The sequence below is a fragment of the Peromyscus maniculatus genome, chromosome 3 (genome assembly GCF_049852395.1).
Source record: "Peromyscus maniculatus bairdii isolate BWxNUB_F1_BW_parent chromosome 3, HU_Pman_BW_mat_3.1, whole genome shotgun sequence".
NCBI lineage: Eukaryota > Metazoa > Chordata > Mammalia > Rodentia > Cricetidae > Peromyscus > Peromyscus maniculatus.
The window spans coordinates 94,236,456-94,262,839 of NC_134854.1; the positions used below are offsets into that span (position 1 = coordinate 94,236,456).

Consider the following 26,384-nt stretch of genomic DNA (forward strand, 5'->3'; position numbering starts at 1 on the left):
ATACAGTCCATCCCAGTTTCATTGACTCCTCAGAACAGCACAGACAACTTCTGAGGATGCTCAGGGAAGGTCCTGAACAAAGGTCTGGGTAGCCAAGAACTCGGCGCATGAAGGGTGTAAGGTGGGCTATGGGAAGGTAGCCAGGCTATAGGAAAGGACCCGTGTGGTAGAAAATGTAGCAGGGCTGCTGCGGCCCGATCACCACCTCCTGGGAACACCTCTCGTCTCCAGACACTTGTCCCACCGAGCCCTAGGAAATCCAGCCGCCTCCTTAGGTCCTTGAGGTCCCTCACCTTGAGCAGAACAATCCCCTGTGCGGCGTGCTAGAGGAGAAACTAGCTCCTGCCTAAGAAATCTGCTGATGGGCAGAAAGACCATTAGCGGCGGACCGAGGGCTCAGGCTATGGAGAGACAGACAGCCCTGGGTTGAGCTCGCCACTTCCAACCTCACAGACCGACCAAGTTTCCAGATCTCTTTGGGCCTCAGCTTCCCCATTTGCCAAGTCAGGACTGAAAGGTTACTGACCCTCACAAAGCTGTGGTGAGGATAAAAGAGATCAGGGCCGGAGATGCAGCTCAGTTAGTAGCGAGCACACACGAAGCTCTGGGTTCAGTCCCAGCACCACATACACTAGGTATGGGGAGGCATTCCTGTAATCCCAGCGCTGCAGAGGTGGAGGCAGGAGGATTATTAAGTTTAAACCCATCCTCAGCTACACAGGGAGTCCTAAGCTAGCCTGGGCACAGGACACCTGATGTCACACAAAGGATCAAAAGGATTAAGGAGATTATTAGTGGAAAAGGCTTGGGGCATGGTAACCACTAACTAGCAGGCCATCAAACATAGATGCTTTTCCTTTTAGTGCAAAGCTTCAGGGCCTTACCTCACACCTCCTCCAGGAAGCCTCCCCTGAACACTTGAGAATATCCATGCACCCTGCTCTGGGGGGACTTCCAAGGAAATTGGCCCGTGCCCTGTACTGGGAGACTTCTTTCTCAGTCACAGGGTCCTCCCACTCCCTCCCACCAGTGCGCCCGCCACCTTTGAGCAAAGGACGGACTCAGTGAGTACTGAACGAAGTGGCCGAAAGGATCTTGCCGTTCATCCTACCCCACCCGTTTTACCCACCCCTCCGGGTTTTCCAACTCCTTGTCTACTTTGTTCCTAATGCTTCTGTCTCCACGTCTCTGGGGCTCTGTTTGCATGAGGGGGAAAGAAAGTCTTCATGCACACACACAGCCCAGAAAGCATCCAGTTGCTCCCGGGCCGCCTGCCAGCAACTGAGTGACCTGCAGCTTCCTCCCCAAATCACATTCCACTGGCACGGATCTTGCCCCGCCTGACGCCAGCCTCCCAACTCGCCCCCAGAGCAAACATTTCCAGTTGGCAGCCTGGCCTTGTTTTTCTGAGGCCCTAATTCAGTCTCCCTTGTAGAAAACAGAAAACAAAATGCGTGGGACCAAAAACTGCAACAAAATAAACTTTAAAAAGAGGGGGGCGGGCCTGGAGGGTGAGGGCTTTCTTCCAAGGCACATGGAAAAGTATAAGCTTCAGGGGGTGCAACGAGTTTTAAGAAGCAAACCCACATGCTGCCCATCACCCCGCCACTCATGCTGGCTTGGAGGCTGAGACCAATTCATTCAGGCTGCTGCTAAAGATGACACTGTTCTCATTCACAGCCGAGCTCTCCGGAGGAGGACGGAGGACGGAGAGAAAGATGCCGAGAGGCTGGAGACTGAGGAGGGGGTGGCCGAGCTTCGGCACTGGTGTTTGTTCCAAAGGGGAAATTACAGGAAGAAAAATAAACAGGGCCAGCCAGATTTGAAGGCCAGTTCGCGCAGCATCGGGGCGCTTAGAGGGACAGGGTGTGTGTGTGCGCGCGTGTTAGCGTGTGTACATGCCTGTGGGCGCCACTGGGTTTGCCTTCTCAAAATAAGGGCTGCTCAGTGGAAAGATGTCATAAGCCAGGCTGGGGCGGCCAGGGGATGGGCCAGCCAGGGAGGGCCGAGGCTGGCGCCCAGGCCTGCTCATGAGGTCAGGCAAAGGCCAGGTGTCAGAGTAAGGGAATACTGCCAAGGCCTGCTAGCCAAGGGCATGTCGGGACAGGATTCTGAAGGTCAGTGTCCGTGGGGGTCCTTCCTTGGGGAGGAGGTGGGCCCACAGCTTCACTAATGGAGTGATCTGGGGACATTGGTGCTTATCTCGGTCCTTCGGGCACGGCTCTGGAGATGAGAGGCGGGCAGGGTGTAGGGTAAGTGAGGAAGTTGGGGGTGAAGAGGTAGAAGAGGAGACAGGATAGAGAGGTGGTCAGCAATCCACAGAAGGAGGACAGATGGACACAGATGCCGTCAACCCACAGAGGAGCAGAGCAACCAAAATCATTCAGGAACCAGGGTTCTGGGACCAGCCTGGGCACTCAGGTGGAAGTTGCCTCCCCTCCATCCAAGCCAGAAAGCTTGTCAAACTTTAGGGATCAGGGACAGTCACGGGAGAAGCTGAGCTGGTCAAGACAGGTGGAAATCTATGAGGGAGGGTTGAGAGTAAACACAGTGTGGACCCAGGTTGCTCCCCTTGCTCTGTAGTGCCCGCTCCCCACACAGGGAAGACCCTGGAGATGGGAACTGTCAAGGTGGATGAGGCCTCAGGGTGAGGGGCTTGATGGAGTTTGAAGTGGCGGTAGGGACTGAGCAGTTAAGGGTTGTTGGAGCAGAAATTCCCTCTTGTAGAACAAGGGAGAAAAGCCAGCGTCTCTGGAGGGACAAGGTGACAGGACCACCTGGGGTGTGTCGTCAGCCTGCCTCCCTGCCAGTCCTTCAGCCTGTGGATTGGCTTCATCTGACTGGCTCCTAAGGAGCTGAACTTCAGATGCCCAGCCTGCAAGCTTCTCTTTGTCCAGGTAAGGAGTCCCTCCCCTCGAAGAGGCTGACAAGATCTCTGGCCCCTGGGCTCTTCCTCAATTGTCCCCTAGACCCGAGGAACTCAAGGACTTGCCGCTCTCCCTCTCCCAGTCTTTGAGCAAAGTAGTCAACAAACTTACCCAGAGGATATTTTTACCCAAATTCAAGACATGTCTTATGCCAAAGAAGTGAATCTCTACTGGCCTAGAGAAACGGGGGGTGGGGGGGGGGGTGGGGGGGGGTGGAGGAGGTGGGGGAGATGGGGCGTGGGGGGAGGGGTTGGAAGAACCCTGGAAAGTTGGTCAACTAGTTTTCGAGTTCACTGTATTGTTGTGAGTTCCCAAAGGCGATTTTTGTAAAATTTCCCCTTCTTTTCACTCTGTCAGGTCTCAGAAGGGCAAGCTGACTCTCTAAATGTCCTCCAAAAATCTCTTTTTAAAAATGTGTTGTATATGTGTGTATGTGTGCGTGTGAGCACATGGAAGGCAGAAGCCAATGCTGGCCTCTTCCTTGGTCTCTTTCACCCCAGTTTTGGAGTCAGCTGTCCCACTGAAATGGGAGCTCACTGATGCAGCTAGGCTGACCGGCCGGCAAGTCCCAGGGATCTGCATGTCTCTGCCTCCACAGTGATCCACCATAACTATCCTTTTGTTACTGGTGGGTTTCTCCCCGTCGTGGGGTCCAAGGATTTGAACTCAGGTCTTCACGTTTGTGCAGCGACCACTTTACCAGCTGATCCACCGGCCCAGCTCCCAAATGTCTCTGCATTAGCATTTTGAACTCAAGGGTTTTCAGTGCGCGGATGGTCCCATTTATCGGGGATGACCGCCTTCAGGTCCTCTGTCATGGTCCTGCTGGGGTGTGATCGTGATCTCTTTCTTGCTTTCTAGTACAAGATGTTCTGGGCTTATCTTACTCACTGACCTGGAAACAGGCACTTCTCCAGGAAGTGTTGCTCCTTCCTGTGGGAGAGAATACTTAAGAGACCGCAGTTAGGGCAGTCCATGTTCTCAGAGACCGTATGTGTTCTCGGCTTCTCAGTTTTCTCCAAGAAGAATTTGCATTCAGGGCAGGACCACCCAAAGGATGTGGCGTTATGCAACTAAGTGTGGCTCTCCCAGATCTGAGGCTGTCAGTCCTGAGAAGTAAGCTTTGTCTGGCGGAGGCCACCTCTCCCCCTCCCAGAGACTAACCTTGGGCCCAGGGTTGGCCGCCATGGGTGACTTCTTTTGGATAAGTACTGAAATGTGAGGGGCTCCGTCACTAAAATTACACCTCCCAGGAGCTGAGCTTCTAAGCCAAAGTTCTTCCAACAGCATGATGAAAGTTATTGCAACAGCAAGATGAAAGTTATTGCAACAGCAAGATGAAAGTATTTTTTAATATTACATTTTTTATTTTAAAATATTGATTGTATTAATTTATGTGTACGAGTGTCTTATGCACACATATATATGACATCTCACTGGCCCAAGGTGTTTTAAATGAAGTGTGTCAGGCAAATGTCTAAGCACACACATTGGCAAACAGAAAGCCCTAGGAAATGGTACAGATCCAAACTGTTGCCTGTCTGGAGACTCCTTGTGTGCCCATGGAGTTTCCGGAAGTTCTCCTCGATATCCTGTCTGTGTGATGATGATAGCCTTGATATCCACTTTGCTATAAAACAGAGTCAGGGTGATATGTGGTAATAATACCTGCAATTCCAGTGTGGCTCAGGCTGGAGGACTGTGAGTTCCAGGCCAGACTAGGCGACATAAAACGTAAAAGAAAGAAGAGGAGGACCAGGTGGAGATGAAGATGAGGAAGACAACACAGTGAAGATGAAGATGAGAAAGAAGACGGAGGAAGGGAGGGAGGGAGGGAAGGAGGGAGGGAGGGAGGGAGGGAGGGGAGACAGTGCCCATGGGTCAAGTCTGATGACCTGGGTTCAGTTCTAGGAACCTGCATGGTATAAAGAGAGAGCTGACTCCTGCATATTGTTTTCTGGATTCCACATGCGTCCATACACATACAAATAAATAAATAAATGTAGAAGAATGCAAGGGTATTGTGGCGCATGCCTCTAAATCCTAGCACTCAGGAGGCAGAGCTAGGGGCATCTCGGTGAGATTGAACCCAACCTGGTCTAAATTGTGAGTTCCAGGCCAGAGATCCTCTCTTAAAAAACCCAAACCAAAATAATAATAATAATAATAATAATAATAATAATAATAATAATAAGCCGGGCATCTGTGGCACACACCTTTAATCCCAGCACTCAGGAGGCAGAGCCAGGTGGATCTCTGTGAGTCTGAGGCCAGCCTGGTCTACAAAGCGAGATCCAGAACAGGCACCAAAACTAAATGGAGAAACCCTGTCTTGAAAAAACAAAATGATGATGATGATGATGATGATGAAAGGGAGGGAGAGAGGGAAGGTGGAAGTGGGGCTGGGAGTGTAGCTCAGTGGTAGAGCATTTGCCTGGCCTGTGTGAGGCTCTGGTTCACTTCCCCAGCACCACCTCAACAACAGAGACCAACCCCACAGACACCCCACAGACACACTGGTAACAATAGGCCTTGGAGGGAGGAATTTCTCAGTTGCAAAAGGAGCCTCCACATGAAACAAGATGTCTGTGGGTGGATGCTTCAAGTGATAACACACAAATGCACAAGGTGTGTGCAAGCCAGTAAGGGACAGAGAGCTTGTGTGGACAAAGGACATCAGAGCCTCACACTCTTCCTGCGGCGTCTGAGGCAGTTCTGGAACCAGCTGGCTCTCTGTGACAGACGATAAGGGTGGCCACACTTGTTCCTGCGTCTATACTTATGTTAGCATTGTCTTCCTCTTTCTGCCTTTAAAATGTAGGTGAGGCTATGAAACGCACACTGGCCATGTTCTAAGCAGAAGAGGCTCCAGAGAGAATCCTCAGAATTGTTCGCTAAATGTCTTTTGCCTGCCTCTGCAGCCATGATGCTCACACCAGGTGTTCTTTCATGATGGCCAGGCCTTGAGGTTTTTCTCTTCTGATCGGTGGGCCAGATTGGATGTGGTCAAGAACGAATCCTGAGGGCTGAAGAGTTTGCTCAGTGGTTAAGGGCACCTGTTATACGTGCAAAGGAACCAGGTTTGATTGTTAGCATCCACAGGGCACCTTGCGATGGGCTCTAACTCCAGCTCCGGGGAGCTAAACACCATCTTCTGATCTCCATGGTACCACACACATACATACAGGCAGGCAAAACCCCCATGCATATAAAATAATAACACAAGGAAAAAAAGAAGCCCTGATTGATTTAACTGCTAAGATTGAGAGTTGTATCCAAAATACAGTGTATCCTTGCCTAAATACCTACACTCCATTTCTTCCTTTGTGCATTCGTGTGTGTGTGTGTGTGTGTGTGTGTGTGTGTGTGTGTGTGTGTGTGTGTAGGTTAGAAACCAACTCCATCATACTCCACCTTATTTCTCAAGATGTGATATTTCACTGTTTCTGCCAGCCTGGCTAGCTAGTGAGCTCTGAGAATTTAGCTGTCTCTACCTTCCAAATACTGTGTGTGGTGTGGGGACACTGTTTTTCAATATGAGCCACTGATGAAGAGATACAGGGGTGCTGGGGATCCAAACTCTGGTTCTCACGCTTGCATAGCAAGCGCCTCACCCACTGAGGCGTCCCCCCAGACCCCTGTGCAGTCTCTCCCCCTGCAGTTTCCCTCCACTTCTCCGCCCACCTCCTTCCCCCTTCTCCTCCTTCCCTCCTCCTTCCCCTCCCCCTCCCTCTTCCTTCCCCTCCTCCCTCTCTTTTTCTCTCTCTGCTATTTCTGTGGTCAGCTCCATCCTCTTTTCCCCTGGACTCTAGGAGGGTTTGGTCTCCACTTGTATCTTCTTTTGGTTTCTGCTCCCACAGCCCTTCTGCTTGCTTGGCCTTCTCCCGTGGGCTGAGCTCTGCTCTGCTGCCCTGCCTCTGACAGCGTCGTTCTTCCGGGCATCTTCATGTAGAGAGGCAAAGGAAGACCCTGGCTCTAGCTCCTCTCTTCAGATCATCAGACGGCCACCCGAGCTGTCTCTTCGTGCTAAGTATGGATCCCAAAGAGCTCTGGTGAAGGAGACAAGTACACAGACGGCATCACATGACCTAAAACTTAGCACCTGCTCCAGGATGTGGGCAGGGTGTGGCCACCTAGAAGAGACTAGGAGCAAGCATACCTCAGACCACCCTCCACCCCACCCCACCCCCACGCCCCCGCTCCAGAGCAGAGAGATGAGAAGGATACAGGATGCGTTTGGTTAAGCATGAGATCATGTTAACCTCCCATCTCTAAGATGCTAAACATCTGGCCGAAACAAGAGCAGTGTAACCGAACATCTGGATACTCGCTCTGCACAGCACGGAACAGCTGCACGCTTGGCAGCATCTGCGTGAGGAACTGATGGGGGTCTCCTCTGTGTGCTTAACATCACATTCATGCTTTCCTTTGCCTTGTAACCAAAAACCAGACCTAAACTGGTTTAAATTTTAAAAGGGAAATGCTTAGCTTACTGGGCTGAGGAGCCCCAGGACAAGGTCGACTCTGGCTCTTGGAAAGTGTTAATCTAGCCGCTGAGTAGACACCCGTGGACTCTGTTTCTTAGTTCCCTGCCGGCACCTTTGCCGCCTCCCTGCCCCAGACAGGGTCCCCTGGGTGGTCCCACACAGACAGCCAGAAGCCTGCTCTTGTTCACATCAGAAAAGTGGGATCTCATTGACTCCATCACTCCTAGCAAAGGCCTCAGCGTCTCTTCTGATCGGGCAGGACTGGGTCACACATCCCGGTGGATCCAGTCTCTGTCACCAGAGGTTCCTGGATGCTGGCTTAGTTGTCTGCTCCGGCTGAGAAACAGATGGAAGCAGCATCTTCAGAACTTCCAGAATCGAGCTGGAACGTGACAGGGAGAGGTAAGGGGCATGGTACAGGAGAGGACGGGTACACCTCCAGCCTGGCACAGGGGTGGGGCTAAGATGTGGCACCTGAGGAGTGAAGGACACAACTGAAAGTGTCACCCCCTCACCAGAGACCGTGGGCTGACTCTGCCCTTCTTTTTTTGGGGGGGGGCGGTTTCGAGACAGGGTTTCTCTGTGTAGCTTTGTGCCTTTTTCCTGGAACTCACTTGGTAGCCCAGGCTGGCCTCAAACTCACAGAGATCCGCCTGCCTCTGCCTCCCCAGTGCTGGGATTAAAGGCGTGCGCCACCACCGCCCAGCGACTCTGCCCTTCTTATTGTCAGTTTTCCAAAATGCATCCAGTTAGTCAGTATGTAGGCATGCATGTGGCATGGTACATGTGGAGAGATCAGCTGGCAACTCGCAAGAGTTGGTTCTCTTTCCCCACATGTGGGAGCTGACTGAACTCGGGTTACCCAGAGTGGGGGCAGGTGCTTTTATCTACTAAGCCGGTGGTTCTCAACCTTCCTAATGCTGAGACCCTTTAATACAGTTCCTCGTGTTGTGGTGAACCCCAGCCATAAAATGGTTTTGCTATTAGTTTCCTCATAACTGTAATTCTGCTACTGTTTTGGGTGGTAACGTAAATATCTGACAGACGGGCGGGATATCTGCTGTGTGGGGTTGCGACCCACAGGTTGAGAACCACTGCACTAAGCCAGCTTACAGGCCTGGCTCTGGCCTTCTAAAATCCTGAGAGTGGTGTACCCCCTCCCACTGTGTACCCCAGCTGTACCATCGGCTTCCCTCAGTGCCAGCCCCGACTGACTGCACAGCAGACTCTCCAAGACTTGCTGACTTGAAACAAAAAACACTGCTTCTGTGGAGGTTTCTGCGGGCCAGGAATCTAAGAGTGGTTTACCTGGGAGAAGTGGCTTGGGGTCCGTCGTGAGGTGCAGTCCTGATGTCAGCGGGGGCTTCGGTCGTCTGACAGCGTTGCTGGGCTGGAAGATCAACTTCTAAAACGGCTGTTGGTAGAAGGTCCTGGTCCCACCCCCAAAGGGCTACTGATATATATGCCTCCTGGGGTATGGTAGCTGTCTCCCCCAGAGCAAATGATATGAAAGAGTAAGGAATAAGCTTTATTTCCTTTTATGACTCTCTCTTAAAACTCACACCCTGAGCCGGGCATGGTGGCGCACACCCTGAATCCCAGCACTCGAGAGGCAGAGCCTGGTCTACAGAGTGAGTTCCAGGACAGCCAGGGCTACACAGAAAAACAGTGTCTCAAAAAAACCTAAAGAAGCCGGGCGGTGGTGGCGCACGCCTTTAATCCCAGCACTCGGGAGGCAGAGCCAGGCGGATCTCTGTGAGTTCGAGGCCAGCCTGGGCTACCAAGTGAGCTCCAGGAAAGGCGCAAAGCTACACAGAGAAACCCTGTCTCGAAAAAAAAAAAAAAAAAAACAAAAACAAAAACAAAAAAAAAACCTAAAGAAACAAAACAAACAAGCCATGCCCCATCTCTCAGCTACTGTCAATTAGAAGTCACTGAACCCAGGTGTAATCTGCCCTCTGAAAGGAATGCCAAGGAGTTTGTCGACCTCTTTAGAGGTGCCACGTGAGGAAATGACAGCATGGGTGGATCACTATAGGTGCCCTGAGAACATGGGAGTGCACACATGTAAGCCTGGCACTTGGGAAATGGAGAGAGAAGGACTGAAAGTTCAAAGCCAACCTGACTTCTTGGTAAGACCCTGCTTCAAAAAGCAGGGAGGGCTTGGGACTGGGGCTGTAACTCAGTTAGTAGTAGAATGCTTGCCCAACAAATAAAACTCCCAGGGCTAGAGGGATGGCTCAGCGGTTAGGAGCACTGGCTGCTCCTCCAGAGGACCTGGGTTCAGTTCCCAGCACCACATGGCAGCTCACAACTGTCTGTAACTCCAGTTTCAGGGGAGCCAAAATTTTCCATGACAAAACACTAACATATATAAAATAAAAAACAAAACAAATAAAACTCCCAAAATACTTGAATTATGGCCTCTTTACTTCCCACTGTCTAAGGCCTAGATAACATATTTTGATTCTTTCTCTTTTTTTTAAAGATTTACCTATTTTTATTTTAGGTGTGTGGGTGTTCTGCCTGCACGTATGTCTGTGCACTACATGCATGCCTGGTGCCCAGGGAGCCTAGAAGAGGACGTCAGATCCTCTGGACTAGAGTTATGAACAGTTGCGATCTACCATGTGGGTGCTGGGAATTGAACCTGGGTCCTCTGGAAGAGTAGTCAGCGCTCTTAACCAGTGAGCCGTATCGCCAGCCACACATTTTCATTTCATGTGCCAACCACTTGATTGGTTCAACTGAGAAAGTGCTATACTTGATCAACACCCATTGTTCCTTACTTCTTTGATAACAGAACAGAGAAAAGCAGAACCTTGTCCTTGCTCATGATCCAGCCTTAATGTGCTCAGAGAAAGTGGGTTCTAGATGATGCCTCATGATCCGACGAAACTATCCACCCCCTGGGAAAGGGTAGGCCCATTCGTTCTTACCTGTGGTTGACTTAGGAATGAAGATGTACCCAGTCTAGGCAAGATAGGGGAAGTCCTGGTAGAAATGTTCTGGGAAAGGAACGCCCTCAAGATAAAATAAAAGTGGTGAGGAGACTACCTCCTTTGAAAGCCATTTGGGGCCATGGGCAGGCATGGTGGCACACAGCTGCCACAGCAACTTTCAAGGCAGAAGCAGGACCCTTCGTGCCTAAAAACAAGGAAAACTGGCTGGGGGAGCTGGCTGAGTCAGTAGAGTGCTGCCATCCAGGCATGAGGACCGGGCGATCAGTCCTCTAAGGTGTAAGCACAGTGGAATGAATGCACCTGTTGTCTCCGCGCTGGGGAAGAAGAGTCAGGAAGATCAGAGACAGGACTGGCTTGCTGGGCAGCCAGGCTAACTTCATTTGCAAGTTCTAGATGGGATGAGAAATCCCATCTCCAAGAATTAGGTGCGGAGACTTGGGGAGATGGCTCAGCAGTGAGGAGCACTGGCTGCTCTCCCAGAGGATCTGGGTTCAATTCTTAGCACCCACATGCACGGCATCTCACAACCATTTGTAACTCAAGCTCCAGGTGATCCGACACCCTCTTCTGGGACCAGACAGCACGCATGTCTTACACTGGCATACATTCAGGCAAAACACTCATACGCATAAAATCAAATTAAAACAAATGAAGTTAAATTTGAATTTAAATTAAGGTGGAGGGTGATTGAAGAAGAATTCTGCTGACCGTCCCTGCACCCTGACACACGTGCCCCCACCCATGTGAACACGGACGTACACACATGCAGACACTCAGAGAATTTAGATCTAAAGGGCTGGTAAGATGGCTTACAGGGCAAAAGGACTTGTGCAGGTTTGGCGACCCGAATTTGATCCCTGGGATCTGTGATGAGAGAAGAGAGTCAACTCCCCAAAGTTGTCCTGACCTCACACACATGCCATCGCATGTACCCCCCACCTCCCCACCCCCCACTAATAAATAAAATAGACATTTAAAAAGATAATGGGAGCAGTTTTGGAAGGGCATCGTCTTTGGCGGTCTGACTGCCGCCCCACATCTAAAGGAAGAAGCACTGTGAGGGTTCTGGGAGATGGAGCAAGAGCCCCAGCGCCAAGTCCCAGTGCAGACCTCAGGACTTGATGCTTTGACGGGTGTAGATACTCTCGTTCAACATTCCGGACAGATTTTCTATCATGTGAAGCCAGTTGTAGCCCAGTCGCTGCCTGAGACAGTCCTACATGGCATATGCGCCTCTACTACCTTGAAGAAAGCCCCTCGAGGTTCTTGCTTGAATGCCAAAAACACATCACTCTATTGACATCCATCGCTCCGTAGCTACACTCGGAAGCCTTTTCTCAGCTTAAGAGACAGTTAGACGTTGACCTGGGTCTTCTTTATTTTTATTTTTCTTACATAATTTATCGGTCTATCTATGTGTGTGCTGGTCCCTGGGGGGGGGGGTGTACATGTGTGCGGGTGTGTAGGTGCAGAAGCCAGAGGTTGACATCAGTTTGCTTACTCAATGGCTTTCTATCTTATTAGAAAACCATGTGTGTGCGTATGTGTTACATTTTGACTTTGTATACGCATACCACTGTGCACATGTGGCCCTCAGAGGGTCCCAAGGATGGCACTCAGGTCATCAGATCACCCACCGAGTCATCTTGCTGGCTCCTCTCGATCATATTTTTTTTTTTTTTTTTGAGGTAACGTCTCCCAGTGAACTCCGAGCTTGCTGCTTTGGGTAGACTGACTGGCCAGTAAACCGTAGGGAGCTTTCTGTCTCCACCTCTCCAGCACTAGATATACAGCCATACGGGTCCTTTTCGCATGGGTGTTGGGCATCAAATTCAGGTCCTCATGTTAATACAGTAAGCATTCTACTGACTGAGCCATCTCCCCAGGCCCTGCGTTTAGTCTTCTCTCCTAGTGTTAGACATAGACCTTTCCTGGAAAACCTCACCAAAAAAAAAAAAAAAAAAATCCACATCATACGCCCAGGAGTTCATCGCAGGCTTAACAACCACTGGACAAGAGAAAGGATCTGGCCTGCAAGGATCTTATCTATGACAGATCCCTAGAGCTAGTCATCCTAGGGTAAGAGCCAGGAAGGCTGATGGTCAAGTCTAGATCCCTGAATGTTCAGGAAAAAAAAAAAAAGACTGCATTACCCAGGCTCCCTTGCAGCTATATGTAGCTATGAGAAATATTCTGCCCAGTAATAAGCCTAAGGGAGGTTGGGTGTTAGCTCACACTGGGGTCCTTAAAGTCAGGCCTATACCCTCCCCAACCCTTCATCCTCCAACCTGCTGCTTAAAACGGGCTGAGCATGGTGGCACATGCCTTTCATACCAGTGCTTGGGAGACATAGGAGAGGCAGGCAGAACTCTATGAGTTCAAGGCCTGCCAGGTCTACACAGTGAGGTCTAGTTCAGTTAGGGCCACACAGTGAGACTCAGTCTCAAAACAGAAGGCTGGGGAGGATGCTTTAGAAAGGGTCAAAAGCAGAAGACCTTGGGTTTCCACACTAACACTAGACCTCCCTACAGCAATGAGGGAGTGACGGTTCTGTCATGTTGGAACACTCTTACTCTGGGCTCTGGTGCTAACCGTAGCCCAGCTCTCTCTTCCCCTGTTGCTCCTGCTCCTTCTCTCCCCTCTCCTGATGTCTGATTTCTTCTCTGCTCCTTCCTCTTCCCCCTTCTCCTCCCGATTCTCATACTCCATGATCTCTTGCTTCTGCCTACCCTGCAGCTCCCTAGCCCTTTCTAAAGTGACAGGTGGCAAAACTGGCCTGCTGAGGACACAGGTAAGCCTCCTGCTATCCAGCCTGTATGGGCATGTCCCCATCCCAAGGGCTCTGCCCTGCCACAGATGTGTCTCCACCCACAGGAGTCCCTGGCCACATTCAGCTATGTGCCCTGACGGTGCCCTGCTCCCTGGGAGGAGACAGAGCACCAGCCAAGGTGCCAACCCGAGGCAGCCTCTCCTGTGGCTGATGCCAGTGCCCAGCTATGCCTATGGCTCTGCGGTGACCGCAGTGACGCCTGGAATTGGATGCTAGCCTGGGCTAGAGACCATCTGGCTGTGCCCTCTGGCTTCCCCAGAAAACAGCACTTTCGGATGTCAGGGTAGCTGGAGCCAGCCCGAGCTGGGAGCCGACCACGCCTGTTACCCTTCAGCCCCGGTTCCAAGCTGCCCAGGTGGGTGATGGTGGCAGGAGACAGCCCACAAACCACTCTGCAGGCCGCTGTGGCTTGCCCTCCAAGCTCTCCTGCCAGCCTTTGTCCCCGATCAGCCCTCAGTGACAGATGGTGCCTTGAAGCCAGGCACTGGGCTGGAGCCCAGGGGGACCATGTCAGCTGTGACAGGGTTTCCCTTTCATCCTCCAGCCTAGGGCTGGGGCAGCCCCAGCTCTTCACCTGGCTCAACAGGGCTTAACAGGCCTGGGACTGAGCTGCAGAAAGCCACATGGCAGAGTGGCAGCGGCCCTTTGGGAACCGAGGCCTGGCTGAGAGAAGAGATGACAAGACTCTGGGCTGAGTAGGAGAACACAGAGCAGCCATACTGGGTCCGTCTTCCAGCAGGGGGTATAGATGACAGACTAGGCTCTAGTCCCTGGGAATAGACGAAGGGCACTTGTTCACATCCAGGATGGGCGCAGAGCCAGTCTGGATGCCCAGAAGGCTTGTCCTGGGACCACCCCTTGGTTCTAGACATCATTCCCACTTCCCCACAGCCTCCAGCAAGCCAAGGTCCTTCGCCTGGGCTAGCTAGGCAGGGGAGGACGGCTTGAGCCGGCTGCTGGGAAAGGGTGGCCCAGCCTGGGCAGCGTCGGGTGCTGTGATGTCACATCAGAATTCTCCAAAGGCTTTCCATCTGGAGTCAACACCACCCCGGCAGCTGCTCCTCGTGTGGTGCCCCTCCCCAGCTTCGGGCTGGATCGAGTGTCTCTCCCCTCTGGAAGCCAAGCCTGGGACAGGCTTAGGAAGAACAGATTCAAAGACAGCTTTTCTCACAGAAGAAGCTCACGGCAGAGGACTGCTGGGGGGCAAGACAGCCCTTGGGTGAAAGACATTGGAGAAGTCACCTCTCTCTGTCTCTGTCTCTGTCTCTCTGTCTCGCTCTGTGTGTCTGTGTGTCTGTGTCTATCTGTGTGTCTGTGTCTGTCTGTCTGTCTGTCTGTCTGTCTCTCTCTCTCTCTCTCTCTCTCTCTCTCTCTCTCTCACACACACACACACACACACACACACACACACACACACTTTCATTCCCCACGCTCTCCTCTATGTTCTGTGACTTCTGTGTCCTTACGCTCTGCCCCATCACGAATGTCCTCTGCCCACCTGGTAAATTCCATTCGGCCTTCAAGAGGCCAGCTCAGATGTCCCTGACACGGGCCTCACGCTCTGCCTCTCTCCTCACGCACAGACTCATTAAGCCCCCAGCAGCTCCATGCACGGGCACGGCGTGCCCACTGCTGCGCTAGCAGATGGCCTCACAGCCACCTGTCTGTCAACCCTGCCAGCCAGCAGGGGCTCAAGGGCAAGCGAGGTGGTCTGGCGGAGCTTGGGAATGGCTTGTCTTCTCTAGACATGTGACCACCAGGGCCTGTCCTTAGGGGATACAGACAGGTATGAGTAGATCAAGCTCACCCTGGTGACAGGTTTGTCCTTGCTGAGGGTACATTGGGAGCACCGGCAAATAGTTACCGAGGGGACGCATTTAAACAGGCCTTTCCTCGGCTGGGGACAGAGCTCATTGGTAAGTTCTGCTCAGCATGCATCAACCCCTGGGTTCCTGATCCCTAGTAAAGCATGAAACTAGGCAGCACTTGGGAGGTGGAAGCAGGAGAATCAGAACTTCAAGGTCATCCTTGGCTACATAGCTAGTTCAAGACCAGCCTGTGCTACAAGAGACTCCATCTCAAAAATAAATACGTATTTTTGAAAAGATACTTATCATCATCTCTCTACAGTTCTCAATCCATGGGGATCTCTCCTTCATGCCCAGGAGTCATTTGAAATTGATCTTAGTTATAGAGGGAGAAATAAAATAAAAAAAAAAATCAAACTGTTCCTGTGAAATCAAAAGTACCCAGAAAGTTCCAGTATCCAAGAAGCCAATGACAAAAGCAAGGCCCGGGGATTCTGGGCGCCCCGCCCTCTCATCTGCCCAGTGCCACGCAGGGTGCTTAATCAGCCAGAGCCGAAACGTATGCTTTGGTTCGTGAGAAAGAAAAAAATGAGGTGACAGGTGACGAGGTGATGGACAAGAGAATGTAGCACAGTGATGGACTCGGGGGTCGTCCCGCCCAGTTCTAGAAAACCCGTGCTGGTGCAGAGGGCCTGGCGGGATTCTGTGAGAGGTCGTCTGTGACCCATGGCAGGGACTGGGGGTGGGGGGCTGTGGAAAGGCTGTTTTAAAGAGTTCTGTTGTAAAACTTGTCTTGGGGAGGCATGAACTCACGCCTGTTCACCCCAAATGTCTCCGGGCCAGTGAGATGGCGCCGTGGGTAAAGGCACTTGCTGCCTAGTCTGATGACCTGAGTTCAACCCCCAGGACCCACAGAGGGGAAGACTAGAACAGAGTCCTGCAAGTTGTCCTTTGACCTCTGCCGGGGTACCATGGCATGTGCGCCCTCCATCCCCACACACATACACACGCACATGTGTGCAAGCACACACCTACATCCGCATACAAGCAAATAAATGTGATAAAGAATAAAATTCCAGCTCGGAGACAATGAGTTAATTGTGCTTAATTACAGGAGCATGGATGATTCCAAAAGCAGCCACACGGCCAAAAGCCTCCCCTCCCCCCAGCACGGGGAGGGAGGCAGCCTCTGGAGAGCTGCTTGGATGGAAACCCCTTTTTATTACTGTCCCATCTCCCCCATACTCTAGCACCCCCATGTGTAGTTGGGGAGGGGGTTCAAGAGGATGTGAGTGGCATCTGCTGACTCCCTGGACTCCTCCCACGAGGAAATATTGATAGGCCCTACCTTGTTTGGCATAGGGTGGGGGTGCTCACAGGCAAGCATCTGATTGCACAGTGGTGACGGCAGTCTTGTGTCTGGAGGACAGAACTTCACAGCAAGGTTTTATCCCAGAGAGTCCCATTCCCATGTGTGTTTCAGATGGCCCTGCTTCACTAGAATGTTCCTACTGACTAGAACAGAGCCCTTGAAAGTGTTAGGTGACCAGTGGGGAAAACTCAGGGACAACTTATAACAAGCAGGACCTCACTCTATGTGATGGGAACGCAAAGCCAAGGCCGAGAATCATGCGTCTTCTTCTTGCTCCTCCAAACAAATTAAACATCATTTTAGCCAGCATTCTTTTTGAAGTTGACACTATCTGTGTGTGTGTGTGAGAGTGAGAGAGACAGAGACAGAGAGAGAGACAGAGAGAGACAGAGACAGAGACAGAGACAGAGATATGTTCCCCATAGAAGAGGACATCAGATCCCCAGAGCTAGAGTTATAGGTAGATGTGAGACGCCCAGCATGGGTTCTGGGAAATGAACTTGTGTCCCATGGAAGAGCAGCAAATGCTTTTAATTGTTGCACCATTTCTCCAGCCCCTACCGATCTTGAATTTGCTATGTAGCCAAGGATGACCTCAAGTTTCTAATTCTTTTGCCTCTACCCGCCGAGTTCTCAGATTATAGGTGTGTACCACCATGCTCAGTTTATGAGGTGCTGGAGATTGAACCCAGAGTTCCATGTAAGCTAGCCAAGCACTCTACCAGTGGGCTACATCCACAGCCCCTGCAATCGACACCGTCTTCAAAGTGTGAAAATAAACCAGTGACCTAACTTATTCTAAAAAGGAACTGTAAGTCCTAAGTCATTTAAGATACTGTCTTTGTGCTAAAACTTGCAAGGACACTCTAAGAAGCAGAAGTCCAAATGAACACACACTTTTTTAAAAACTTAATTATTTTTAATTTATATGTATCATGTTTTGTCTGTAAGTATATATAGGCACCGTGTGTGTGTGTGTGTGTGTGTGTGTGTGTGTGTGTGTGTGTGTGTGCCTGGTGCCCAGTGGTTATGGGCAGCCAAGTGGGAGCTGGTAACCAAACCTGGGTCCTTTGCAAAAGCAGCAAGAGCTATTACCCAATGAGACATCTTCCTGCCTCCCATAAACACATTTTTAAAGAAAAAGGATGGGAGCTGGGTGTGGTGGCTCACACCTTTAATCTCAGCACTTGGGAGGCAGAGGCAAGCAGATCTCTAAGAGTTGGAGGCCAGCCTGGTCTACAGAGTGAGTTCCAGGTCAGCCAAGAGTACATAGTGAGACCCTGTCTCACCCCACAATTCCACTCCACCTAGTAAAAAGAGAAAGAAAGAGGAGGGAGGGGGGAGGGAGGGAAGGAAGGAAGGGAGGGAGGGAGGGAGGGAGGGAGGAAGGAAGGAAGGAAGGAAGGAAGGAAGGAAGGAAGGAAGGAAGGAAGGAAGGAAGGAAGGGAGGAAGGGAGGAAGGAAGGAAAAGGGTAGATTGGAGAGCTGGCCCAGCAGTTAAGAGTGTGCACATGGTCTTTCAGGGGACCTGAGCTTGGCTCCAGAATTCTTGTTGGACTGCTCACACAGGGTGTAAGCTCTGCTCCAGGTTATCTGATCAATACCTCTGGCCTCTGCAGGCACCTGCATTCATGTGTGCATACCTACTCATACACCCAAACACATAAACATAATTAAAAATAAAATACAAAAGTTTTGAAGAGGAAGGAGGAAGGAAGGAAAAAAGAGGATGGGAAAGAAGAAGAAAGGGGAAAAAAATAAAAGAGGATGGCCATAAAATGCTTTCGCGTGGTATGGCCACCACATGTGAGACCAAGGCCAGTGCCCCGCCCCCTTGCCCTTGGGTCCTGCCTCAGGATGAACCTGGAGGGCAGCAGCCTCCCATCACCCTCTTGCACTCCCCTGCCTAAAGAGAAGTGGCCTCGTGCTAAAATTAACTACTGGCAAAGCAGAGGTGTCCCACACATGTGACACTGGCAGCCTGCTGGTGCTGAGGCACACCTGTTCGCGAGGCCTAAGGAGTGGGCGCCCCTGAAGGATGCTGGGCTACGGGAGCAGGTGGAGACGGGGAGGCACCTCCAGCAGCTGCAGCACCGTGCTCCATCCCCTTCCCAGCCAGTCCTGGGCAAGCCCAGAGCTCCACAGACCACACAGGTCTCAACCAAGAGTGAAAGCAGATGTGAAGGGGTTACCTCAACTAGCCAGGCCTGTTCCAGACTTCTTGTGGGGGCACAGAGCGAGGAGTTTGGGGGTAGACATGGAATCCCGTCGGGGTAATTGTGGCTGGGAAAAGTGTGAGCCTCACTCGCCATACTGGGGAAAGGGTCTAGGCAGGGCCACACTTCTGACACACACGCACACGCACATGCACACATATATGCGCACATGTGCACACCCACTGCAGATGAAGAAGTGCAGCTGTTTTGGGTGTGGTGCAAAGGTAAGCAAGGCTGACCTTGATACTGGGTATGTAAGTCTCCTCACCACTGCCCTGTCTTTACCATCTCCTGCTGGAGGCCTGCCTCCGCTGTCCCAACTCACACCCATCAGAACTTAGAGGAGCAAGCTTCATGATCTCTACTTTTTGTTTTCTTTATTTTAATTGGTGTGTGGGGGTGTTTCTGTGTGTGTTTGTGCGTGTGTCTATGAGTATGTAGGAGCTCGTACATAGGTGTGTGTGTGTGTGTGTGTGTGTGTGTGTGTGTGTGTGTGTGTGTGTGTGTGTTGAGGTGGGAGGCTGACATTGGGTGTCTTTCTCAATCACTCTCCACCTTCTATACTGAATCGGGGTCTCTCAGTTGAACCCAGAGCTGGCTGATTCGGCAAGGCTAGCTAGTCAGTTTGCCCTAATCCTCCGTCTCCTGAGCCCTGTGATCATGCCCACCAGGATTTCAGTGGGTGCTGGGGATCCAAAATTCAGTCCTCAGGCTTGCATGGAATGCACTTTACCCATGCCCATCTCCCTGACCCTTGTTTGTTGTGTTCTGTTTGATACAGGGTCTCATGTAGCTTAGGCTAGCCTCTAGCTATGTAGCTGAGGGTGGCCTTGAACTCTTCTCTAGATCCTCTTGCCTTGACCTCCTGAGTGCTGAAATTACAGGTGTGAACCACCATGCCATTTATGGATCAAACCTAGGGCTTCAGCCATGTAGGCAGCACCCTGCCAACTAAGCCAGGCTGCTTTCTAGAACATTTGACCCACTCTTGCCTCCTAACGCCTTACAACCTGGGTCTCCTTATCAGGCAGCCTCCAGAATGGGCCGCTCCTTGGCTCGTTTTAAAGAGAACACTCATTTATTGTCAGCTTTGGGGACAAGTGAGCAAGTGTAGCAAGAACATTCACAAACAGACACCCAACCTGGGGCCACCTGGGAGCCAACCTCCAGCTCAGAATTCCTCCCCTCTTTCTCCAACTTTGCGCTGTCACGAAATCTAAAAGGTTAAGTCACTGCATTTTTAACATTGTGTGCCTTGGCTGTTTGTTTGGGTGTCCATCTCCCCCAAGGGCAAGCCCTGGGTTTCCTTTTCTTTTATTGATCTCTGTGGCCCCAGGCCCCAGGCAGCATCTAACACACCATCCCAGAGAAGCATGAGGGCCCGGCCCACACCAGACCTGTCTGAAGAAGACGGAAAGTGTACCCTGTGAGCAGGATTATGAAATGACGGGATGACGTGAGGGGCTTTCGAAACCTGGAAAGGCATCGACCCACGTGAATTACAGCCCCTTGCTATTCTCGGCAGGCCTCCCTCGGAGACTCAGGCTTTGACCCAGGACAGCCAACCAGAGCCTGCAGTCAGCTGGGGACAGAGGAGCCCTGCAATACAGGCCTCTGCTGCCTCCTGGTGGCTGTTGGGACTTGACTGAGCGGAGGCAGCCTGATACTGCTCTTCAGAACTCTGCAGCAAGCCTTCAGAATTCACCACCCCAACAGGGCGCTATGAAAAGCAGAGAGAAGGGCATTCGGGGCCTTCCTTTTTTTCAGTGTGACTCAAGGGATGAGCTTCAGTGACCCCCTTCATCTTCCCGGGCGTCCATTTTCTTATCAGCAAAAATGAAGATGGATCCTGCTCCATGCAGTTGTTGTATAGAGTAAAGGAGAGCTGTATAAAATAAATGGAAGTTGTTGAATAAATCCTAAATACCCAAATGCTAGGTATTGCTAGGGAGTGGTAGCCCAGGTTGGCTTCAGACTCACGATGAAGTCGAGGCTGAGCTTGAACTTCTGACCCTCCTGCCTCCACCTCTGGAATGCTGGGATTACAGACATGCACCACCACACCCAGTTTATACAGTGCTGGGGACCAAACCCATTTGCGTTAGACAAACACAACCAGCCGAGTTACTTCCCCAGCTCCCATTGCTGCAATTAAAACGAAGATGCCCTCAGATACTCGTGTTCCCCACTCCTCCCTGCCTGCAGGATGCCTCTGCCCACACAAAGTCTACTCTTCTTTTCCCGAAGTACTGGAACTTGAACTCACACCTTGTGCATGCTGGGCAGTGGCACCACCGCTGTACTGTATCCCCAGTCCCAGCGCATGCTGTCTGGAGAGCTGAGATGGGATCTCTTGTCTCGGTTCTATACACCGGCCCTGGGGGATGCTCGGTGGTGCTGGCCGAATGAGTGACTGTATCATGGGTGAGCGCAACCTTCTTCTCAGGCTCTCCTATGTGCATGGTAAGTGAGCTGGCTTAGTGGATAAAAAGCACGTGTCGTCAGGCCTGGCGACCGGTGTTGGACCCCTGGGACCCACATGGTAGAAGGAAGCGATTTCCTGTGGGCCGTCCTCTGACCTCTACACATGTGCACACCCAGCCCCTCCACACGATAAATAATAAATGCAGTTTTAAACTTTTAAAAGATTTCTCTATATAATTCAAAACTATATTAAATATAATCACCCTTTGAGGGGGAGGGGGCTTATTTCATCTTACAGACATAATCACTTTTATAGCCACATAAAAACATATTAATAGGGACTGGCGGGACTAGCAGGGAAGAATTATAGCCTTCCTCAGTGCACAGCCTTCTCCTCCAGGTGCTGGTGACAATGAGTGACAGAGAGCTCCCTTTCTGCATGACTCACGACCCCCCCCCCCCCCCCCCCCGAGTTCACCCTTGCCTGGCAATGAACCTCACCCCAGGAGATCATTGTGAGCCCCACAGTTGCCTGGATAGCCACACAAGCAACATCTGACAGCAAGTGTGTGCCTGGCTCAGAAATGGAGAGGGGAACCCACCCACACCACCACCCAGGACCTCCCCACACCGGTACCTCCCCGGGCCAGGTGCCAGGGCTTTGGTCCTTGGGTGGTCTGGAAGCCCAAACCTTGGCTGCTTTGGGAAGGTGAGGTGTGAGGACGAAGACGTTGACTCACATCCATCACTGCTGCTGTCGCCACCTGGAGAAGGAGAATGGGGTCCATTCACGGGGCAGACGCATTTCTGTACCACGTCTCTTCCTTTTCTCAATTCTTCCTTAGTAACTTACGTTTTTGTGTGTGATTACAAAAGTCTACATTTACTATAGAAAATTTGGAATGTACAGAAAGTCTAGAGAGGGCCAAACCTACTCATAATGCAATCATTCATTTGGTAGATACCAGTGAGCGGGCCCCAGCCCCTTGGGATGAAGAGCACATCTCAGCCCACCCCAAGCATGCTCAGTCAAGGGCATCCCAGTGTCCTGAGACAGGCACTAAGGGTGAGTTGATGGGTTTCTTTCACGTTTTTCCTCTAAATATTATCTAAATATATATCTAGTATGTTTTGTTTGAGGGTGAGTGTGATGTATGTGAGGGTGAGTATGATGTATGTGAGTACATGTCTGTGTATGCATGTACAGGCATGTATGTGTACATGTCTGTGTATGCATGTGTAGGCATGTATGTGTACATGTCTGTGTATGCATGTGCTGCAGGCATGTGTGTACATGTCTGTGTATGCATGTGCAGGCATGTATGTGTACATGTCTGTGTATGCATGTGCAGGCATGTGTGTGTACATGTTTGTGTATGACTGTGCAGGCATGTGTGTGTACATGTCTGTGCAGGCACATATGGGGAAACCAAAGACTGATGTTAAATGTCTCCCTCAATCATTCCCCACATTTTTTTTTTTTTGAGACAAGGTCTCTCACTGAATCTGAAGCTCAATTCTGATAAATTAGCTGGTTGACATCTCCAGAGATCCTCCTGTCTCCACATCCTGAGTGCTGGAATTATAGGTATATGCCATCATGCCTGGATTTAAATATATATTTAACATATTATGTGTGTAATATATTAATATACATTCTAATATGATATATGTGTACTAGGAATCAAAGTCAGGCCCTCGTGCTTGAAAGGCAAGCTCTTTACTGACGGGGCCACCTCTAGAACCCCTCTTTTGTTTTGTGTTTTGATACGTGGTATCATCTAGTTCAGTTTCTGCCTCCACTCCTCCCCCAAGTGCTGGGATTACAGGCACGCATAACCATGCTTGGCCTCCATACCTAGTTATTTTAGGCACTGAGGTCATCCTGTGTCTCTTTAAGCTGTCTACCAAGAACATTCTATCATGCGTATTATCCGTTATTCTCTCATTTCCAATCTTTCTGTGATTCTAAATAATGTTGTGATTAAAATCCGCGTATTTATTTTTTATTATTTTTTTCAGCAAGTGCATTAGTCAGCGTTCCCAGAGAGGCCAAGATCGTAGCAGTTGCTCTGTCCTTGAGGCTGGGTGTCTCCACAGTCCCCCTATGGTGCTGGAGGCCTGGGGGGTACCAGAGACCCGAGGGTTCCTGCAGAGTGGCTGGTCTCCAGTCCTAGATGGAAGCCTGGAAATGCTAATTCTGGAATCACCGAAGGAATCGGCAGCAGCCATGATGGGGCGAGGCAACGTGACAGCAAGAGGGAGGCCGAATCGGAAACCTTTCTTCTTCCCTTTTATCTGGCTGCTACAAGAAGATGGGGCCCCTGAATTCGGTCACCCCACATCAATTAAGTCAAAACAAGCCCCCCACTGAGGCTCCCTGCTTGAGCAATTCTAAATTGTGACAAGGTGACATTTATAACCAGCCATCAGTTAGCATGCGACATTTCCATACACACATTGTAAAGGGCTCACATCTGCCCTTTCAGCCCCCACAGACCCCACTGTCACTGGTCCCTGTCCCCCTCCCTAGACAGCGTCCTTTCTGTTTCCATGCTGGGGGAGTACATTTAAATCTAATGCCACCTAAGAGAGAAGATGCAATATCTGTCTTTTCGTTCCCGCTTCTCTTTTCCTCTCTCCCTCCAGACTCCTTCCTTGCTCGTAGAGGTCTTTTCTATTTTCATACTCTGTATTTTCCCCCTAAGTCTAGATTCCACGTGTGACGCTTGTCTGACTGAGTCTGGTTTATCTCACTTAACACGGTGATCTTCAGTTCCATCCATTTCCCTGTGGTTGACATGATTTCGTTCTTCTCGGTGGCTGAATAAAACTCGGTTGTGTTCACACATAACCACATTTTCCTCACCAGTTCATCCGCTGCTGGGCATCTAGGCTGGATCCATTTCTGAGTTCTTGTGAATAGTGCTTCAGTAAACATGGATGTGCAGGTATTTCTGGGGTCTCCTGACTTAGACTCCTTCAGACCATTTCCTCTAGATTATTTTATGCTCAGCTTTGCTTGTTTTTCTAGTATATTTTCCTAGGAAGTGAACTATAAAATGAAATGAAAAACTACCAGAAAGAAACAAAAAGTACTGAATTTTATTATAAGTAAGGCTGGGAGTGTAGTCAGTGGTAAGTACTCACCTAGCGTGTGTTAACTCTGATCCTGTTTTGCTGCTCTGTTGCTGTGATAAAACACTGTCCAAAAACAACTTCGGGAGGCAGGGTTTATTTCACCCTACAGCTTACAGCCCATCACCGAAGGAAGTCGGGGCAGGAAGCTGGAGGTGGAACCTGAAACAGAGACTGCAGAGGTAGCCAGCTGCTTTCTTACTCTTCCTGGCCGGCTCAGCTTGCCTTCCTTTACAACCAAGGACCCCTGCCTAGGGATGGCACTGCCCTCTCACAGCCATCAGTAATCAAGAAAATGCCTCACAGACCAAAACGATGGAGGCTATGCCTCAGCTGGGGTCCCCTTCCCCCAGGGGACTCTAGTCTGTAGCAAACTGACAAAAATTAACTAGCACACCCCCGCCCCCAAAAATGGTTCTCTTTGATTGTAAAATAAGGCAACTATTTCAATACATAATTGACACAATACAGCAAGATGCAAAGGAAAAATAATAGTCATCTATAATTTACTACTCCTAAGTAATTTTGTTTGTTTGGGGGTCTTACGAGAAGGGGTTGTTATTTGGAGACAAAGTTTAGCCTAGAATCTGCTGTATAGCCCAGGCTGGCCTCAGATTCTTAGAGGGTCTATCTGGTGCTGAGATGACAGATGTGTGTTATGTCCCCAGCCTTCCAGTTCTGCCTCTGCTCTTAACTGGTGTCATCTTCATGCTGGTGAGGTCCCTGTGGTGCCCCCAGGAGGGAGGGCTGGGTAAGAACTCTGTCCACCCAGGGAAGTGTCCTGCCCTCACCTGGGAACTAGAGGAGGGCCATGGTGAGCAGCCACCCTCTGACTAGGTCCTGCTGCAAATCCACTGTGGCCCAGTGACAGTCCAGCCGTTGGGCTTGCAAGGCTTACTGGTAACACTTCTAAGGACTTCCCTGAGGACGACCTTGAACTCCTGAATCTCCGGCTTCCACCTCCCAAGTCCTAGCAGGTACCACACCTGGCTTAATAACAGAATATTTTCTAAAATTTCCCCCACTTTCCCACCAAAATAGATTTATTTATCTTATTGTCTAATACTTTGGATAGAGGAAAGAAACAATCCCTACTGGCCATTCTGACCACAGCAAGCTTCCCAGCATCTCCTTTAAATCCCACTCCCTTGGCCAATGTGAGAACTCCTGGGCTGCCTGTCACTCAAAAGGTGGGTGGGGGTGTGAAGATGTCATCCCAAGGTCCTGACTTTGGATCCCAGCAACCATGTAAAAAGCTGGGCAACGTGGTACAGGTTTGTAATCCCAGTGCCAGGAGGCAGAGACAAGCAAATTCCTGGAGTTCACCGGCCAGCCCTGACTAATCAGCAAGCCCCAGGTCCTGGCGAGAGACCCTGTCTCAAAAAAACAAAGTGGATAGCTCCTCAGAAACAATATGGGAGACATCTGGCTGCCACATTCACAAAGTGTATGATCATGAGCATGTGTGCGCGCGCGCGCGCACGCGCACACACACACACACACACACACACACACACGAGCAAGAGAGATGGTTGACACCTTGGGGAGGATCTTTGACACTACTCCCTTTACCTACCACTGGCTCTGACACATCTCCTTCCTCATCAAAGAGTGTCTGCTGTCTTTCGGCATCGATGGACTGATAGACATCAGACACGGAGTTGGCACAGAAACCAGGCCGGCTCGTCAGAGAATCCTTGCCTGTTTGTCCAATTCAAGGGCTTCGGCTTGGTTGGGTTTTTATTTTGCTAATCCTGGTGAGAAGGAAGAAGAAAAACTAGAAGAAGCAGAAGAGAGACAGGGAGATCAAGGAGAGAGAGAGAGAGAGAGAGAGAGAGAGAGAGAGAGAGAGAGAGAGAGAGAGAGAGAAAGCGAACGGAGGAGAAGAGGGAACGAACAGAGAGGAAGAAGAGGAGGAGGAGGAGAAGGGGGAGCAGAGAGGAAGAGGAGGAGGATGGAAGGAAGGGCAAAAGAGGAAGGCTCTCCGCTCCTCATTTCAGTTGTCAGGCCCTTAGCTTGCCCCATAGTAGAGAAAGCCGGTCTGCGGGACAGAAAGCAAGAGCCCCAGCTGGGACTCACGGGGACCAGAGGCAGCTAGAGACCTAGAGCAGTCAAGAGCCGTCAGGCTGCTTATCACGCTGCCTTGGTATTGTTCTCCGTGTGCACACAGCCAGAGGGAGAAACAGCAGCTTCTGGTGATCTCAAGTGTGTGTGTGTGT

The 26,384-nt window shown here is 50.7% G+C and overlaps 1 long non-coding RNA gene across 1 annotated transcript; it reads left to right on the top strand.

Annotated features, from left to right (window-relative positions):
- Positions 1 to 1,543: 1,543 nt before the first annotated feature.
- On the top strand, positions 1,544 to 4,744 carry LOC121828020 (uncharacterized). The gene is made up of 3 exons (XR_006070412.2): positions 1,544 to 2,117; positions 2,728 to 2,897; positions 3,285 to 4,744. It is a non-coding gene; the product is annotated as an uncharacterized LOC121828020 (long non-coding RNA).
- Positions 4,745 to 26,384: the final 21,640 nt, after the last annotated feature.